We start from the raw sequence: 20,916 nt of genomic DNA on the forward strand, positions 1-20,916 counted from the left end.
TAAGATGTTGAAATACTTTTTGGTTTGTTGATCTTAACTACTGTTCATCAGAGTGAGAGCTCTCCAAGCCAACATGGAGGAGGTGGTGCTGGTTTCTAATTGGAGGGATCAGGAACCTCTGACCTCTACCTGGGTTCTAAACTGCCTTTCATTGTTCACCTTCAAGCAGGAAGGTCCTGTTTTAGTGATTTTCCAGGTTTCAGGCCCATTTTGAGAATTACAGGTGGAGAAACCATTGATTTACTAATTCCTGTGGTCCAGATCTGCGTGGGACAAGCTCAGCTGGTTAATGGTGGGAGCGCAGCGTTTTAAAGCATGAGAAGAGTCAATTCAACTTTCAAGTTTGTTTAATTTTAGGTATTTAGTGAACTAGGTATTTAGTTAACTTCAGTGAGAGACTTTTGAGAATATTTGCTCTAGTTCGTCTGCCTGCAACTTCATCTTTTTAAAAGACTTTAGTAACTGATGTCATCCTCGGGGTGAAACCTCTGTGAAAGATCAGCTACATTTAATTGTGCACTTGATATTGAAGTTCCCTTCCGGAGATGATCAAATGCTGAAATGGAACTCTTTGAATTTATCAGTATTTAGGGTGCAGCGGCTCCCTTCAGAGAAGCGACTGCGCAGTTGTGACTGATTAGTGACGGCTGCAGTAGCATTACGACATTACTCGCGAATGTACGAAGGAGAGTTGCGTCGTGTGGAAGTCTTCATTCCTGACTTCGCAGCTGTGACTGATTAGTGCCGGTTGCAGTAGCATTACGAGTCTACTCGCGCATGCGCAAAGGAGAGTAATGTTGTGTAGAAGTCTTCGCTCCGCAACGCGCGTCTGATCTTTGTTCCGAGGGTATTTTAGATCAGAGCGTGTTCGCGCATGAGCGTTCTGTTCAAGCAGTGAAGGATTTCACATTAGCGCATTTGGGACGCTTTGATTAAAGAAACAGTGCGCATGTGTGCAGCTGTTCCTCATGAATGGGAAGCGGAACGGAAACCACGCTTGCGCACTAGAATGTTAAGCAGTGCTTTCAATCAGTTCATAAGCCCGAAGGTAGAAGGAGACTAGGACTGTTTTCTCATGCACATAAACACTTTAAGTCTTGCTATTGTGCGCATTTACACAGCCGTCTCATCTGAAGGAGAACTGAAGCAAAGAGTTGTTTGTGTTGGTTTAAGGAAGTTATCTTTGACTACAGGTTTAACTGTGAACCATTTTAATCCATGAAAGCACCTGCTCAAGCAGAGTAGAAATGTAAGATTGTGAACTCAGATTGAGAGACATGTCATTTCTAAAAAGGATCACATAATTCCACACAAAAAGAAGTGTTACAAGATCAATTATTCTTATAAGGAAAATGAGAATCCAGAACACTTCAACCTCCAAGTCATTAATGGAGGTTAGGCAGGTATGTGTTATGTAAGGTTGCAAGATATGTGAAGTTAAGTGTTGGAAGCTTGAATATCTGTTAACCCTTATTCTTTTCTCTACAGATTGATGCTGTCCAGGAGTAGAAGTCTGTCGTTTTTTATTTTATCCACTTCCCCTTTTCCCTTGGGAGTGCTAGTTGTTCAACTGGGTCTCTAATCAGTTATTGGTCCAGCATTCTTGAGGGATCTGTGTGACTCAGCATCCTCTGCGGACCTGGAAGGCAGGACCGGACACCCAGCACCTGTCTCCCCAGCATGTTTGAAGTTTTGTTTGCCGAGTGGTAGCTATTTCGTGCTACCAAGAACCCTCTTGTCCTGGCCATGTCTCCCTCTCTAATATTTGAGATGGTCCCACAGAGCCATGGATGTCAGAGTGTCATCCTGATGCTAGACCCAACAACTACAGCTACCTGCATGCATCACACACCTTATACCAACCTAAAAGCCAGTGAACCACAGGGAGCAGCACCATCCAGAGACCAAAAGCATGGACCAAAAACCTTTGGTCCCAACAAAGGTTACACCAACTATGCCGCTGTAAACAACAGGAAAGAAGAAACCTTGAATGGGAAAGGACTTCAAGCACCACAGTGTAGCAAGTTTTCAACTGCCAAAACATGACGCTTCCCAGAAAGAGAAATGGTTTCACTGATGTTTGTGGCCCACCCATTATGGAGTCTAATGGAAGACCCAAAACTTGACCAGGGGTTCCCATACCTGCTACAAGCAGACAATGTAACAGGGGCAGAGGAGATAGAGGCATCAGGGAGATTTACAGTAGAAGGGGAGAGCAGGGAGCACTCCTCAAAAACTATATGGACATTAACTTGCCTGAAGCAGGAAGAGAAGGAGAACACAGCGCAACGGAAGCAAAGACCTGCATGGCTAGGTATCAGGATTCGCTCTACTTCAAACCCTTCCCATTCATTGATATGATATGATATGATAAGGCATTTGTAACGCGCCTATACACAAGTGTTTCAAGGCGCGACGAGGCGGGGGGGGGACAAGGGGAGACAGACAACGATCTTACTAGGCCAGGTGTCATTCAGATCGCGCAAGTGCAAGGGTAGAGGGGAAGGGAAAAGTGCATGGGGGAAAGGGAGAGGGGAAGTGCAGTACAGGGTTATAAGCATACAACATACAGGATAAATAACAAGGGCCAGCTGGTGGCAAGTGCGAGGTAAGTGCAGACAAGTGCTGGGAAGGGGGGCTGTATGGATACAGACACAGTCCCGTAGTGCAGGGGTTGCCGTGGAGGCAGTGCAGGGGAGAGTGGCTGGGCCGAGAACGGTGAATGGCCCAGTTGCAGATTCAGTGCAATTTCAGTAGTATTAGCAGGGGAGAGGGGGAGAGAAAGCAGAGGCAAAGAGGAAGGTTTTGAGGTGCTTCCGGAACCGGAGGTGGTTCTCCTCAAGTTTCAGGGAGGTAGGAAGGCTGTTCCAGAGGGAGGCCCCTGCAGTGGAAAGAGATCTGCCCCCAACTCGTTGTTTGGAGAAGCGGCTGACCCTGAGGGAGTTGGAGGCGGATGAGCGAAGAGCTCGAGAAGGAAGATATTTAGGAAGAGAGAGTTGAAGGTATTTTGGCCCAAGGCCCCAGACGGCCTTGTGGACAATGCAGAGGGTTTTGAACTTGATCCTCGCAGTCACTGGGAGCCAGTGTAGTGATTTCAGTCCTGGAGAGATACGGTCCCTGGGCTTGAGGCCAAGGACAAGTCTTGCAGTCCTGTTCTGGATGAATTGCAAAGGGCGGAGAGTAGAGGCGGGCAGATTAAGATAGAGGCTGTTAGTAGTCCAGCTTAGAGACAACCAGGGCTCTAGAGACAGTGAGCTTCTGGGGGAAGGAGAGGAAAGGAAGGATACCTCTGAGGAGGTGTAGCTGGTAGTGTGACTTCTTAGATACGTCGGATATGTGAGGAGAGAAGGAGAGTGTGGAGTCGAAGATGACCCCAAGGTTTTTTGCCTTGCAGGTAGGAGTAGGAAGAGGGCCCAGAGAGGCCGGCCAGAGAGCAGCAGGGAAGGAGGGAGTGGGAGTGCCGATGAGTTTAGGTATGGGTGTCAGAACCTGAAGCAGTGTGTAAACAGTAAGGGGCCGTTGTCTGTGTGGTCGTCTAAACTTCCGCTTCTTCTACACCGTTGCCGATTCCATAGATATAATGGACACAGGTTACCATGGCGACTCTGGCGTCCGTTTCGCTCCTCCTACAATGTATCACGCGGAGGGCGTGGTGTTTGTCATGAACCGTCGTCTACGTCCTTTCTGGTCCTCCTGGTCCCTGACTCACAGAGGATTGCATGCAGTATTCCTTCCAACATGGCCGCTCGGAAAGGAACGCTCCGGATCAGTCTATGCGTTCCACGCTGCTCATCCTACAACAAGAGACACGCCCCCACGGCTCTGCGCGTCTCAACGCTACCCCTACTTGTAGTCGGACGTGCTTTGCCGGAGTTTGATCGGGGCTCTCGCTTGATTCCTTGTTCCCAGCTCCTTGATTCCCTGTCCTATTCCTACCCTCTCCAATCTCCTGGAAAACCTTCTGCGCTCAAGTCACGGTCCTCCGTGCCTCCATTCGTAACTTGTTTGCTTCCTGGTGTTACCCTGGACTTTCTGAACGCTCCTGGAAACTGAACCGCTATCCTCACGTTGGACGCCGAAGATCAGCGTTCGGGTCTATACAAATCCCGGACCGTAAAAAAGAAGAAATCCCAGAAGGTCGTAAGTACTCAACATAAACAGGTGAGACGGGGAGAGACTTGTGACAGATTGAGATGCCTTAAAAACGATACAGATACAGAGATGGAAGCCGCCATTCAAGACCTCATGCGAGGCATGCAGGAGTTAACAATAGAGGTACAGAACCTCAAGGCAGAGAACGCTGCGTTAAAGCAGTTAGTTCTATCACGTGATTCAGCGACAAAGAAAGTGTGTTGTTGGGAGGAATAGTGGACAAGTATGACGGTTCTTCCAAGACTCTCTGCGCCTTCCTTGATTCGTGCCTAGTTCACTTCACCTTCAAACCCTACTATTTCTCCACTCCTAGAGCAAAGGTGGGTTTTATGATCTCACACCTCACTGGGAATGCATTGACTTGGGCAACCCCCCCGGTCAATTCAGGCGATGAGAGCCCTTAAGGAAATGTTTGATCACCCAGAACAAGTGTACAGTGCTCAAGAGAGACTACTCGAGTTTCAACAAGGGTCCCTGGATATGCTCACCTATGTTACTCGTTTCAAACAACTTGTAAAGGAAGCAGACTGGTCTCCAGAAGCTAGTTTTACTCTCTTCCGAAGGGGGCTGAACGAAGAAATAAAAGATGAGCTAGCAAGGGTGGCCCGCCCAAGTTCCTTCTAGGCTCTTATGGACCTATCCTTACAGATAGATTTCCGAATCCAAGAAAGAAGAGCAGAGAAAAAGAAGTCTAAGGCGAGTTTCCAAAAGACCAGCACGGAACATGCTCCTAGAGCAGAGCTTACTGTTCCTTCTACCCAGGACCCCGAACCTATGCAACTAGGAGCCTTCCATGGACCCATTACCCATCAAGAAAGGATGCGACGGATCCATACTGGTCTGTGCATGTATTGCGCCTCGGATAAACATCTGGTGAGAGAATGTCCTATTGCTCCTCCACGGGGAAAGAACGACGATGGCGAAGTGAAGAAGGAGCAAAACCCCTGGGGCGGTGGGCCTTGGGTCGCGAAAGCTTGGGTGCTGGCCCGGACGGCAGGAGCCCGAGGGCAGCAGAGGTGTGAAAAGGCAGCACCACGACAGGCACGAGAAGCGCTCGCTTGGCATTGAGGAGCAACTAGCAGTGGTGAGAGGAGGTGGATGTCGCGACTGCCTGAAGATCACCACAACAGCCGATAAGAGCGGAAAAGACGGTTGGGGAGATACGCGGACGCTAAATCGTAATAGGGAGACCCATTGAAGGAAAATGGCGGCGCGAGGGGCCGTGAGCAAGAATAAGAACAAACAACCCACAATGGATATTTTTGCGAAAACACAACAGTCTCCTGCGGCCATCGCACCCAAAGGCCCGATGGCGCAAGCTGAGGGCATCACAGCGGCTGATAATCATCAGATTTTAGAAGCCATTACGGAGCTGAAAGAATCTTGGGGGGTTGTGATGTTGGACCTGCGCACTTCCCTGGAGGCTAAAATTGAAGCAGTGGGCATTAAAGTCTCCCTGCTGAGACAAGATGTCAGGCGGCTGGCGGAATGTACAAGCAGCCTGGAAGGTGCGGTGAAAACTAACACGGACACCAGCACCAACAATGCAAAGGAGATCCATGTCCTTAAGCAACAGGTGGCCAACTTGGAGTCTCGAGCAGAAGAAGCGGAAGGGAGAGCGAGGAGAAACAATATCCGTGTGGTGGGTTTGCCAGAGGGTGAGGAGGGCCAGACCCGACTGATTACATTGAGAACTTACTCCTACAAGGAATTGGGGCCAGCACACTCTTGCAGGGATTTGTAGTGGAGCGCACACACAGAGCCCTCATGAGGAAGCCGAGACCAGGGGCCCCTCCACGAGCGATAATCCCCAAAATACTGAACTACAAAGACCGCGAGAGAATACTGGAGTACTTTCGAAAAGGCGGAACAATCAAGAAGGCCTTGAGCACTATCACGCATACCTGGACTACACTATGCTTGTCCAAAGGAAGCGGTACAGCTATGTAACCATCAAAAGGAGGCTGCGAGCGGCTGGGATAAAATATATGCTGCTGTACCCTGCGAAATTGAAGGTGGTGCATAAGAGCAAAATGCATTTTTTTGACACTCCGGAAGAAGCAACAACATGGCTGGATCTGCAGGGCTGCCCGGAACAAGACACTGAAGAGACCCAAGATGGACGTGATAAGTGACTAAGATACGGTATGCATACTGTTATGGCGGCATGTGAACATCTCAAGGGCGCCTAGGCGAAGGCTAAGAACAATGGGCCTGGCTGTAGGAGGCTGATATTCGATAAAATACCGCTGATTGTGAGAGACTTGATGGACTGGAATATAGTGGCGGGTAGATATATTTAAATTGTATGGCAATGTGTAGCTATCCGATGTGCTATGGGAGCGGCAGGGCGAAAGCACCCTACCCCCCAAATTATAGTTGTAGTAGGTTGGCCACTAGGGCGGCCTCACCCTGCGGAGCTTCGAGTACAGGCGAGAGCCGGAAAGAGCTAGATGCGTAGGAGCCTGAGATCCAGGGATGGAGCTGGGCAACAGTTGGGGGGGTGATGTTGGGGAAGGGATGGGAGGCGGGGGGGAGAGGGAGCGGGAAGTTTGGTGTGTTTTTGGTTAAAGGGGATTTAGAACGGGATGCAAGCCTATACAGATGGGATTGGAACTCAAAGTTAAACTGCACCTGGAGGGGAGGGAATGGGATTATATCAGGCCATGGGGGACCTTAAAATACTCACATGGAATGTGCGGGGGCTTAATAGCTATTTAAAAAGGAACAAGGTTATGCTGTATCTGCGTAGGCAGAAAATAGATATTGCATTGCTGCAGGAAACCAACCTTACACGTGAGAGGATGGACATGATTGCGGGAAAGTGGAAGGGGGTGTTGGTGGGCTCATCGTACTCGGCCTACGCAATAGGAGTACTTATATGGATTGCGCCACATGTCCCGTTTCAGCGATTGCAAGTGGTGGCTGAGACAGATGGGAGGATGGTTATGCTGAGGGGACTGGTAGAGAACAGGGAGATAAGTATTGTTAACACGTACGCCCTGAACCAGAACACAGCGGCGTACATTAGGACATTGAGTGCGAACCTGAGCGTATGTGTGGGAAGTGCTGTGATCTGGGGAGGGGACTTCAACTGCGTATTGAACCCGAGGGTGGATAGATCGGATGGGAAATTGGATAGACCGGTCCCTGCAGCCAGGGCGCTACAGACACTGCTTGATGACTTTGGGTAGGAAGATGCATGGAGAGTGTGGCACCCCCGGGAAAGGCAATATTCTCATTATTCTGCCCCACAGCAGCTATCAACGAGGCTGGACTATGTCTTCACATCACCTGAGATGATAGCAGAGATTGCACACATAGAATATAGGTCCAGGGTCCTCTCGGACCACTCGCCCCTGATTCTTGCGTGGCAATACTGCCCCTCGAGGGTGAGAATCCCGACATGGCGCCTACGAGCGGAGGCGTTGCGAGACCCCTTCTTTAGAGAGGATTTGACGGAGGAGATTGTAAACTATTTTGAAACAAATACTGGGAGTGTGGACTCGGCGGGAACACTATGGGAGGCCTTTAAAGTTGTCATGAGGGGTGCGGCCATAGCGAAATCCAAGGGCCTACAGGGTGGGGTTTCGGCTGAACTGCGGGAGACGGAAGTGAAATTGGAAGAGGCCTTAAAAGCCGGAGACGACACAGCGGAGAAGCTAGAACTGATACTTAGGTTACAGCAACAATGTGCGGAATACTGGGAGAGGTTGTGTAACCTTAATTATAAAAAATACATAGAGAGACAGCATGCGGGAGGTGATAAACCAGGGAGACTTTTGGCGTGGTTATATAAGAGCGAGACCCCCAGAGCCACAATAATAACTATAGAGAGAGAAGATGGTAGCGTAGAGGACACCCAGGAGGGAGTTAATCTATCATTTGTGGATTATTATAAAGTGTTATATGGAGAAGATGGGGAAAGTAGCTGGGTAATGATGGAAGAAACGCTTGAGGATATGGGGCTGCCCAAGATAAGCGAGGAAGAAAGAGAGGAATTGGACACCCCGATTACCCTAGAAGAACTGGGGGAGGTGGTGAGGCAGCTGCCTACTAGCAAGACCCCGGGGACAGATGGGCTTCCAAGCGAATTTGACAAGGTATATATAGAGGAGGTCCTCCCCCCCGCTGCTAGAAATGATAAACGAAGCGTTCGAGGTGAGACGCTTACCGGAGTCACTGAGAGAAGCTGTCATAGTACCTCTCCCTAAACCTAATAAACCTGGGCGTAGCTGTGGTTCCTTTAGACCCGTGTCAATGCTGAACCAAGACGGCAAGATATTAACTGCTGTCTTGGTGAATAGACTGAAGAGGGTCATTAGCCAATTAATACATCCGGATCAAACATGCTATGTCCCCCATAGAAACATCACCAATAATCATAGGCGACTCCAGAGAATCATTGAGTTTGGCAGAGAAAGTGATGAGGAAATGGCAATCGTGTCCTTGGATGCGATCAAGGCCTTCGACTCCGTCAAGTGGCCATGGCTGCTGGCGGCCCTGAAACACTACGGGTTAGGGCCTGGCTATGTAAGGTGGGTGAAGATTTTGTATAGCGAACCGCTGGCTGGAGTTAAGACAGGATCTGTGATATCATAGAGGTGGCAGCTTAACAGGGGTACTAGAGAAGGATGCCCGTGGTCTCCTATGCTCTACATACTGGCCCTGGAACCTCTCGCGATTTATCTGAGGCAGCAATATGACCCCACAGGCATTGAGGTGAAAGGGGAGCAGCATTTGATCTCCCTATATGCAGATGACATGCTGCTGTATATGCGGTTCCCAGAGGAAAACCTCTGGTACATTTTGGAAGTGCTTGGGAGATACGCTGTGCTGTCCGGCATAGCGGTGAACCCCCAAAAGTCTAGCCTGTTCCCATTGGGGGGGTACATAGGGATTCCAGCAGAGAGGTTACCGGTATTGCAGGTACCGTGGGCAGTTAGTACTTTTCGGTACCTGGGGATAGACATATATCACACCGTGGCGGAGGAGCACAGGTGTAATACAGAAGAAGCTATCAAAGAAATTGAGAAGTGCATGCGGTTTTGGGCATAGCTGCCTTTGGCGATGATGGGGCGGGGAGCGATGCTAAAGATGGTGGTCCTGCCGAGGCTCCTACATTACTTCGGGAATATACCGTACCTGATTCCTGGGGTTTTTCACCAAACTGAATAGCATGTGTAGGGACTTTTTGTGGCATGGCACGCGAAACAGAGTGGCGTTATGGAAGCTTCAGAACTTCCATGACAAAGGGGGAATAAAGCTGCCTAGCTATGAGGCGTACTACGTGGCAAACCAGTTGCAGTATGTTGCCAAATGGCTCCCTGATGAAGAGACCTCTGAACTTAGGCTGTTTGGGCGTGATTGTGTACCTTTTTACTTGAAAGAAGTGATGTGGGCACCCAGGGCGGAAATGATGGGGCACCCTAAAATGATGCTACTGGGGTGGAAGGTATGGCGCAGGGCATGTCAAATGATGGGGGACCCGTCCCCATGCTCACCGCAGATACCATTGGTTGTATTGACGGGGGCAGACGCTCAGCTGCAAATGATACTCCAGACCCACTGGGAACCGGCTGGGGTGGCAATGATGGGTGATATTTGGCAGGGGGGCTCAAGTGTTACTTTTGAGGGGCTGCGGGAAGAAGCGTGGTTGCACGAAGGCCAGTACATTACATATCACAGAGTGGTACAGAGGATCAAGAGAACATGGCCTGAAGCTGTGTTGGAGGAAGAATTAGACGCCACCATAGACGTGATATATGACATAGGGGGGTCACGAGATTTCCAGACTGTATGAGATGTTGATGTCTAAAGTGGGGAAGGAGGTCACGCAGTTGAGACTAGACTGGGAAATGGAGGTCGGGGCCCCAATGGGAGATGGGATGTGGGAACGGGTGCAAGGGTATCATAAGAAAGTGTCCAGAAACGCGAGGCTGAAACAGATACAGCTATATATAACACAGAGGGCTTATATGACGCCTTGGAGGATATGGAGGTTTAAAAATGCAGGACGGCAAGCATGCCCCAAGTGCGACGAAGAGAAAGCGGGCATGGTGCATATGTTCTGGTCATGCCCGATCATAGAGAGGTTCTGGAGGGGAATGAAAGAGAAACTAGAAGAAAGAGGGTTCAAGATAGTAGTGGATACGGTGTGGGCCTGTCTGCTGGGGGGGTTCCCCAGACCACAGAAGCTCCTCAGGCATGTAAGCAAGCTGAGGGACCTGGCTTATGTGCTTGCAAAAAGAAGGATTGCCATGGGATGGAAGTCCTGCCATGTGCCGAAGATAGAGGTGTGGTGGAAAGACTTGCAAAAAGGGGCAGAAGCCGAAACCATGGCATGGCAAGAAGGGTGCAGCAATGGGGGGGGAGGAGGAGAATGAGTCCCTGATGGCCTGGAAATCACTGATAGCCGGACTGTTTGGGTCATTAGCCGACCTGGCTGAGCCTGTGGAGGAGGAGACCCAACCACAGGATGCGGAAACTGAAGGTTTAACATAATAGACTCGCAAGGGGGGTGGGTTAGGGGGAGTAGTGGTTAGGAATTAAGAAAAGTGTAATGAAACTGTTGGAACATGCACTATTTGTTTGGTTTTTATTGTTTGTTTGTAAAATTTAATAAAAACTTTAAAAAAATAAATTTAAAAAAACCTGGAAAATGGTACCATACGCCGGTCCAAATCTCCAGCGGGCGCTTCATTGTTCTTCGTTCTAAAGAAAGATACCAAGGAACTCAGACCATGTTTGGATTACCGTGGTCTAAATCAGTGTACTCTCAAGGACCGTTATCCCTTACCCCTCATCTCGGATATCCTAGATGCAGTCATCTTTACTAAATTAGACCTAAGGGGTGCTTACCATCTCATTCGTATAAAAGAAGGCGACAAATGGAAAACAGCCTTTAGAACCCCCTTCGGCCATTTTGAATACCTAGTCATGCTCTTCGGACTTGCTAATGCCCCAGCAGTTTTTCAACGTTTCTTGGATAGGGTGTTCTCGGATATGCTATTCCTCTTCGTCATCGTCTACCTGGATGATATCTTGATCTACTCCAAGTACCTTCTAAAGCATGAAGAGCATGTTAAGGCGGTCCTACAACGATTACGTGAAAACAAACTCCTGGCTAAACCCGAGAAATGCCTATTTCACGTCACTTCTGTTCATTACCTAGGATTTGTCCTTAGTCCAGAAGGAATTGGAATGGATCCTTCAAAGGTAAAGGCCATACTATCTTGGCCGGCTCCCACTTCCGTGAAACAAATTCAATCCTTCCTGGGACTTGCTAATTTTTACTGAAAGTTCATACCGTCCTTTTCTGAAATTGTTCAACCGATAATTTCTCTCTTGAAGAAAGATACCCCATTTCTCTAGTCCGCAGCCCAAGACAAGGCATTCCAATGATTAAAGACAGAGTTCACTCAAGCCCCCATCCTAGCCCAACCCGACATTAACCGGCCATTCCTAGTGGAGATGGATGCCTCTAACTACGCCATAGGAGCAGTCCTAAAACAGGAATTTGAGGACAAATTGGAGCACCCCATTGCTTACCTTTCACGAACTCTGACTCCCAGTGAGACTCATTATTCCATCTTGGAAAAGGAGCTATTAGCCATCCGCCAAGCCTTTACAGAGTGGCGACATTGACTCCTGGGGGCTAGGCATCCAGTCCAGGTCCGTACAGACCATCAAAATCTTCAAGTTCTACAATCCTTGGAGTGTAGGAACAGTCGTCAGGCACGTTGGGCCTTCTTCTTTGCCCAGTATCAATTCCACATCCATCATGTCCCTGGATCACAGAATATAATTGCTGATGCCCTTTCTAGACGTCCCGACTATGAAAACCCTGAGGATCGAACCTTTCCAAAAATGTTTCCCCACACAATCTTTGTTGCCCAAGCACTCACCCTCCTGGAGAATATCCAAGGCCAAACTCGACTTCCAGACCTCTGCAAAGAGCACAAGAGAAATAACAGATGGAATCTCTCAGCAAAGGATGGATATTTATTCAAGGACAATCGCCTAGTTATTCCCACTCCTGGACTGAGACAAAGAATCACAAGGCTATGTCATGATACCTTATATTCGGGACATTGTGGAATTACCAAAACTCTCCATTTAGTACAAAGACAGTTTTGGTGGCCGAAGATGAAGGATGACATTAGGATTCATGTCCAAAGATGCGCCGTTTGCAATAAGAACAAACATGATAATAAGAAGCCGGCCGGGCTCCTACTCCAACCAGCAATACCAACAAGACCCTGGGAATTCATCACCACTGCCTTTATCATGGAATTACCACCCTCTAGAGGCTACACAACAATCATGGTCACTATTGACTTGTTTACTCATATGGCTCATTTTACACCCTTATCCAAACTACCTTCTTCATCAGATCTTGCCGGAATTTTCCTGGAACACATATTCGGACTTCATGGGCTGTCTTCCAAAATCATTTCAGACCGAGGACCCCAGTACATATCTCAGTTTTGGAAGCAAGTGTGTCGTATTCTAGGAATCCGCCGTGCCTTATCCTCTGGCTACCACCCACAAACCAATGGAGCCACGGAGCGTGTCAACCAGACTCTCGAACGACACCTACGTTGTTTCGCCACCAAAGTTCAGGACGATTGGTCACTCCTAATACCTATAGCCGAGTTTGCTTATAACAATTCAGATCACTCAGCTATCAAGACCAGTCCCTTCTTCTGTAGTCAAGGATTCCATCCATCTGTCCTACCCTCCGTACTCCCACATCCTACCCCAGTACCTGCAGTAAACTCCTGGATCAAAAACCTCATCACAGTCCATAAGGAGGTTAAAGAAAACCTAGAAAGGGCCCGAAAAGATGTCAACCGTTATGCTGACTCTAAGAGAAGACCTGGACCTCCCTATTCAGTAGGAGATAAGGTTTGGTTATCCTCGAAGCTCCTTCCTAGACACCTGCGCCCTAATAAACTGACTCCCAGATACTACGGTCCCTTTTCCATACAAGAAATCATCAACCCAGTGGCCTTTCGACTTCGGTTACCTGAATCCTGGAAAAGGATTCATCCAGTCTTTCACACTTCTCTGCTAAAACCATACATTCAGTCATCCCGAACAGCTCCTAGATCTACCCCTGTTATTGTAAATGATCAACTGGAATACAAGGTTTCCAGGATTTGTGACTCAAGATGTCGACGAGGTCAACTACAATATCTGGTTGAGTGGAAAGGTTACCCTTCCAGTGAGCGTACTTGGGAACAAGTGTCAAACATGAATGCGCCCAGATTGGTTCGACGATTTCATCTGATCCATCCGGGCAAACCCAGAGGAGCTGGTTTTCAGAGGAGGCATACTGTCATGAACCGTCATCTACGTCCTTTCTGGTCATCCTGGTCCCTGACTCGCAGAGGATTGCATGCAGTATTCCTTCCAACATGGCCGCTCGGAACGGAATGCTCCGGATCAGTCTAAGCGTTCCACGCTGCTCATCCTACAAGAGAGACACGCCCCCGTGGCTCTGCGTGTCTCAACGCTACCGCTACCTGTCGTCGGACGTGCTTTGCCGGAGTTCGATCGGGGCTTGTTCGCTTCCTGGTGTTACCCTGGATTTTCTGAACGCTCCTGGAAACTGAACCGCTATCCTCACGCTGGACGCCGAAGATCAGCGTTCAGGTCTATACAAATCCCGGACCGTAAAAAAGAAGAAATCCCAGAAGGTCGCAAGTACTCAACAAAAACAGGTGAGACGGGGAGAGACTTGTGACAGTGTTTAACTCCCATGGCAAACTATATAACACTTCCGGGTTGCTCACCTCGCTGCTTCTGATTTATAATCTATCGCGGCTTTTGCTTTGCTTCATTCCTTGTTTCCTGTGATCTTTCGACTTGCTTCTTCCTTGCCATGTACCTCCTTGCCATGTACCTCTGTGATTATTGTGACCCGGACCGTTATTGACCACCCTCTTGTCTGCCGAATCTGAATTGTTTGCTTCTCTGTGTACCGAACCCAGACTGCCTTCCAACTTTCCATTTGCCTGCTGATTCGGAACTGCCTACCTTCCTGCGTACCGAACCCGGTCTGCTTTCCGACTTTCTGCTTGCCTGTTGATTCGGAACTGCCTTCCTGTGTACCAAAGCCGATCTGCATTCTGACTCCCTCGCTTGCCCGCTGATTTGGAATTCACCTACCTGGATTGTCGACCTTTCATTCTTCACTTCTTGGAAGACACCAACCACACCCTAGTGTATTATAGAAAGCGCTGAACTTGAGACTGCCTACAAGCGCTGAAGGCGTTAGGCATCCTCGTGCCGGTGTGATAGAACTGGGACTAGAGACTGCCTAAAATCGTTTAGGCATCCTTGTGCCATCAGGTTAGGAATTGAATACACTGGGTGTATTGTTGGTACAGTATCATCGGAAAGGTTATTGGTAAGTCTTTGCCATTGCTGTTTCTTATTCCTTAATCCTAAATCCTATCTTGGTCTCATGACAGTCTTTATGTCTCAGTAGATTCTGCACTTCATATCCAGTCTTATATTCCGAATTGACCCAGAGCATTCAGGAAGAATTCTTATTCATTCTGATTAGTGTTTTGGTATTTATTGACTGTTATCATTGCTTAAGGTGAGATTGAACTTCCAAGTAATTTGCCCTTGTTCCTTTGCAGTGCCTGGTCGTTCGTGTGGTGTTCCTCATCTTTCGACTAATAGATCCCTCTGTAATTGACCTTGTGTGTTCAGAGGGTTACACTGGTAGGAGGAACTCGACGGCTACACTACGGGTACAACCTCGGGGTCTACTACCTTGGATTCTGACACTAGGTTAGAGAAAATGGTGGCTGAAAAGGGGATGGGCTAAAGGCCCTTATGAAGTTTCCCAGGTAGAATTACAGCCCACAAGAGGAAGAGAGATGCAGGATTGGGTTTACACAAAGCAACGATTGTCCCAGGCAGACAGATGATCTGCGAGCCCAATGGGAGCCTAGGGACATTTCCAGACAGGAAGGAGAAGGCTTCAAAACTTCAGAAGAGACAGTGTTCAGTTATAGTTTTTCGGGTGAGGTCAAAGAAACTGCAAGAGAACCAGGGGACCAGAGAGGATTATGAAGCAGGTTGAGGAATTGGAGGAGAGTACTGGCAAGTCTGGAGCGAGTGAAGGTAAGGCGTTGGGATTGAGAGAGTGGTACCAATTGGGTGTGAGTAAGAGATGGATTGAATGTAATTTTGGGAGAGAGAAGGAGGGCAGTTGAAAGCTAGAGTGACAGAGAGTGTGAGAGAAGGAAGAGGAGGAGTGGAGAATAGTGTAGTCCGTGGTCTGCTAATTAGTGCATAATAAAAACCACATACTCAAAGAATGGAGCACATACCGGGCAAGAAGCAACATTGTTTATTACAACTGGGTGAGCACAAATCAAACATAACAGTGGATTAGCTCTGATCGAGAGGCTGACACCTGAATGGACTATGAACAACAGTTTTATAACAAGAAGTACAATAGTCAGAATTCGAGAGAAACACTTGCAAGTTGGAGAATTCGTTTTTTATGTGCTTCCCAGGGATTTGATTGGTTTGCAAACTCCTCCTCCTCAATAGTTGCATTCATTATTATAAAACGTCATTAGAGCAAACAGTTCAATAGTTTTCCATCACCTCACCTACCCGGAACATCTTGTTATTAATTAAGCAAAATTTGTGCTGACCGCCGGAACGTTAATGCATTGCAATTAGTCGGCACCGTTGTTGAGAACAGGACACAAGACACCCTGCAGCTGATGGGAAAGGGTACGTTCACACGATACCTGTTAGATAATGACCTTTGCAGACTCTGCGGTAGATACTTTAAGGGCTAGCCACCCCATCAGAACTCAGGAACGTACTGTCTGATTGGTCCTCCCAGGAATGCCACTCCGTCCATTGTTCCCTTTCCACTGCCGCCTGCCAATGGGCATCGGCGGTCATGTAACTGGCACACTGGAACAGAGCCTCTCTCCCTGCTACTGTGCAGGGCGGCTTATTTGGCTGACCGCCCTGCATTTACATCCAGTTCGAGTTGTGTTAATTCCCATATGACGAGTAAATTGAGCCTTCTCCCCCTTTTGCACATCCCTGTCCTTGTGGTGACGTGGTTTAAATTGAAAGTTTCCAGATCCAGCCCGCCCGAGGGATTTTCCACTCTGTGTATTTGTGGTTGTGCTATTTTTGTCCCTCCCCTCCTTTAGCTAAACATAGAGCAGTGTTTCTGACCAAGTTTACATCCAATGTAGCCTTACCCCCTACCATTCTCAGTGAATCCCTTTATCCAATGTGAATGTGGCTCAAAGTATCTGTGTTATTCTCCATGTGGCCACCCCCACGTGCATCTTCATTACTCCCGAATTTGGGAGGTGCGTCCCCATACCTGTCACTGAATTAGCACCTATATCCCATTTCCCCCTTCAATAGACCTTTCGATTGATACTTCTGCCCCTTTAATTTCCTTTTCTTTTCACAGCCACGCACTCACTACCCTGGTCACGTCCCCCTTCCTCGTACCCGTCCAAGCATTCCACAGAAATCTATATTTTTGTCTATATTTTTGTCCTGTCAGGTGAACACTCCGCCCCCATAACGCATGGTAATTCTCTATGTCTGGTGGTGGTGCTGAAAATATTATTTCTTCTTCACTCTCTCTCAGTCACACTGGGGTGTTACTCAACTAATACCTCCTTTACTTGCATTTTTGCATTGCCATTGCATACCCTTCATACCCTTTCTTGTGCTGGTGGCATTTACACCACTGGATGATCAGACGACTGATGCAGGTGACGATGAGGATCGCGACGAGCAGAGGGACAGTTAAACATAGACACAAGCCAGTTGTGTGCCCAGGCGATCAATGAATCCAACCAGCATTCTGATGAAATATCTTGCCCCTCCTTTGTCATCCTCTTGTTTGTTGTCCTTATTTCCTCTACAGCCTCTGTGATTGTTCTATTTGAAGCGTCAGTGACAGGAATTGAGGTACAGCATGAGCTGCCTATCTAATGATGCACTCCTCCCTCCATTACCATCATAAGATTGAGAACAAAACGGTTTTGGAGTGTCATCAACTGCAGAGCCGTAGTTCTTCATGCACTGCGTTGAGTCCCTTTTCAGTTGCATTTGCCAGTTGGAGCAGTTTGTAGCGGGTTATCTGAAGCCATTTTGCATTGGCTGCAGCTTGCAGTCCAGGTACCAGAAGAGAAGTAAAGAAAACGGATGCTGAACTGAACAGTTTCAAATGAGATGGAATGTTCTCTAGGCTCTTGGAGGGCTCTGACGAGATGAACAAGTTACTTCTTACCTGGTAACGTTCTTTCGATGGTATGTTCCTCCGACATATTCCTTATCTTTGATAATTCGTCTCCAGCTTGCTGGCCTCGGAAATATTTTCTCTGTAGAGGCGCTGCGTGTCGACGTCCACCGAGTTGATGTCCCTCGACAGCCACCGTATCGGCGCCAACGTCACCATGCCCATAAATAGCCACGCGCGGCGTCCGTTGCTCAGTTCCGTTTTGGAGCATAAGATAAGTCATGCCTGAATTGGTTATTGACCTTGAAGGAGCGTAAGCTGCAACCACAAGGGAAGTATTACTGCGGGGATGGATGGGAGGGGCGATAAGGAATACGTCGGAGGAACATCCCATTGAAAGAACGTTACGAGATAAGAAGTAACTTGTTCTTCGAAGGGATTGTGTCCTCCAACGGAATTCCTTATCTTTGATAGACTCCCATAGCAGTGGCATGTAATTGGAGGTGGGAGTAATAATGTCATGTATCCCTTTTAGGAATGAACCGAATGTAATATGGCTTTGCCAAATCTGGTCTCTTGACTAGTGGAGGAATCCAGGTTGTAAAATCTTGTGAATGTATGTGCGGACGACCATGTGGCAGCCGCAGATATGTCTCGGACTGGTACCCCTCTTTGGAGGGCCGAAGAGGCTGCGATACCCCTGGTTGAATGAGCCCTAAGATTCTGGGGTGGCTCTTTCCCTGCCAGTTTGTAACATTCCAGAATGGCCAAAATAATCCACCTGGAAATGGTCTGTTTTGTTATGGGTAGTCCCAACTTGTGACCTGAGTAGCCTACAAACAGTTGGTCTGCTTGCCTAATCCTAGCCAGTCTGCTGATGTAAAAGTCTGTCATTAGAGCTCGCCTTGGGTCCAGCCTATGTAGCCTTTCTTCCTCTTTCCCCGGATGGGGAGGAGGGTAGAACGAAGGTAAGGTAATTTTCTGAGTGATGTGAAATTCAGAAACCACCTTTGGGAGGAAATTAGGCTTCACCTGTAGGACAACTTTGTCCTTATGGAAAATTGTATGGGGGGGGGGTTACAAGATAGAGCTTGTAATTTGCTCACCCTCCTAGCAGATGTTAGTGCTACTAATAGGACAGTTTTAAGAGTTAGAAATCTCAGCGAACAAGAGTGGAGTGGTTCGAAGGGAGTACCCATTAGGAAATGTATGACTAAATTTAAGTCCAGTAAGGGAACTTGGAATGGTCTTGGAGGATAAGCATTAGTTAATCCCTTGAGAAATTGTATTGCTAAGGGTAGTTTGAAATACGATGGTTCCTCTGCAGTGCGCTTGAAGATTGATAGCGCTGCGAGATAGCCTTTTACAGTGCCAACTTGAAGGCCTGAGTTTGCCAAGTAGAGTAGAAACGATAACACTGTTGGTGTACCACATGAAAAAGGGTCGATATTCTCTTCTCTACACCAGCTGCAAAATTTGTTCCAACGGCAGCGGTATAAAGACTTTGTTGCTGGCCTTCTGGCTGAAAGCAACACCTCCATGACGTCATCAGGGAGGTCCCAATCCTTGTACCTCAACCTTTCAGAAGCCAAGCGTGAAGGTTGAGGGTTCTTATGTCTGGATGGAGAACCTGACCTCCCTTCTGCGAGAGAAGATTCTCTTTGAGTGGAAGATGGATTGGAGGGCAGATGGACATATCCAGAAGGTCTGGGTATCACGTTCTCCTGGCCCAGTCCGGGGCAATTAGGATCATGGTTTTCCAGAATCTTCTCAACCTCCTGATCATTTGAGGAATAACAGGGACTGGTGGAAACGCGTAAAGGAGTGGGAACTCCCAGTCCACTACGAACGCGTCCCCTAGAGCTCCTCTCGGGGGAAATTCCCTTGAACAGAACAGATCGCACTTCCTGTTGGTGCTGGTGGTGAACAGATCCACCTGAGGGGTTCCCCAAAGGGCGAAGATCTCTTGAAGGACTTCCTGAGCTAGCTTCCACTCATGGGAGACTGTGCTCTGCCTGCTCAGAGCGTCCGCTGTCAAATTCTTCTCTCCGGCTATGTGGACTACTGATAGAGTGATTCCTTCCTGAATTGCCCAAAACCAGAGCTGCATTGCCTCTCTGCACAGTGGCAGTGACCCTACGGCTCCTCTTTTGTTGAGGTAGTGCATGGCCACCCTGTTGTCCGTCATTATCAGGTCATTTCTCCCCTGTACTGATCGCAGGAAAGCTTTCAGCGCTAGTCTGATCGCGCTCAGCTCTAATAGGTTGATGTGTAGTCTGGACTCCGATAGAGACCAACGACCGCTGATGGTCAAGTTGTTGGCATGGGCTCCCCACCCCGTGAGTGAGGCATCTGTGACTACAGTTATCTCCGGCCATGATTGCCAAAACAGTTCTCCTTTCAAGATGTTCTCTGGATAGGCCCACCATTGAAGGTCGTGGGCTACCTTGTCCGGAATCCGGAGGAGATCTGTCATTCTTCCTGAGTATTGTGACCACTGGGTTCTTAGTGCCCACTGGAGAGATCTCATTCTCAGGCGAGCCTCTGGCAAATGGAAGATGCAGGATGCCATGAGGCCTAGCAATCTCAAAAAGTCGAAGGCTGGGAGATGCTGGGCATTTTGAAACTTGTTGACCATCTGCAGAATATCTTGATCCCTCACCTCTGGTGGCGAGGCTTTTCCCAGGGAAGTGTCCAGGACCGCTCCGGTGAACTGGAGTCTCTGTGATGGTATCATCTGTGACTTCTTTAAATTGAGTTTAACAAAAGGTGAGGAACCTTTCAGGGTGGGTATTCCTTAGGTTGGATCTTTGCGCCCTTTTGAATTAGTGTTTCATTGTTTCCTTGTGTCCGGACGCATGGAGGGGTAACCTCGGAGTATCTGGTTCCTCAACTCCGTTGATTAGTAAGTGATTCCATATGGTTACTAAAACATATTACCCATGCGCCCATATACCTTTGAGAAAAAAGACAAGTAGCCGTTTTCTCAATTTTTCAATGTAAATGGATTTAATTGTTCTTTTCTTCAAATAAGAGTGCCCTCTGTGATTACACATGTTTCGAAAGATCCACCATCTTTCTCAAATCAGGGCTAGTCATGTTACATATAAAATAACAGTTTGTGACAACATAAAATATTTGGAATTTTGTCATTCATTACAATAGTGAAACCCCATAAAAAAGAGATTGGCCGGGGGGGAAGGGTAGGAGTGTTAAGGGATGAAAAAAAACATCAACAAAGAGAAAAAGAAACAATACATTAGTTTATACCAGTTTGCATACATACATCCTGTCCATATGTCACAGTCTCCACGATTCTTATTTCATTGCATTCGTTCTATAATCCTTTAGGAAAATGGTCTGTATGGCATTTAGGCTTTAAAGGAAGTCGGCTTACCTAATAGTAGTTTTCCACAATTATACTTTCTGTCATTATGTACACGTTGTTGATTAAAAGTCTTTAGATATCTTTCTTTACATAAACCAGCGCGCCACACGTGATCACG

The 20,916-nt window shown here is 47.9% G+C and overlaps 1 protein-coding gene across 5 annotated transcripts in view; it reads right to left on the reverse strand.

Moving 5' to 3' along the window:
• The window catches only part of LOC138567368 (uncharacterized), a 963,890-nt gene that overhangs the window by 725,923 nt on the left and 217,051 nt on the right, over positions 1-20,916 (reverse strand). The window lies entirely within an intron of this gene.

This window comes from Ambystoma mexicanum, chromosome 2p, assembly GCF_040938575.1.
Source record: "Ambystoma mexicanum isolate Mex_15411 chromosome 2p, UKY_AmexF1_1, whole genome shotgun sequence".
NCBI lineage: Eukaryota > Metazoa > Chordata > Amphibia > Caudata > Ambystomatidae > Ambystoma > Ambystoma mexicanum.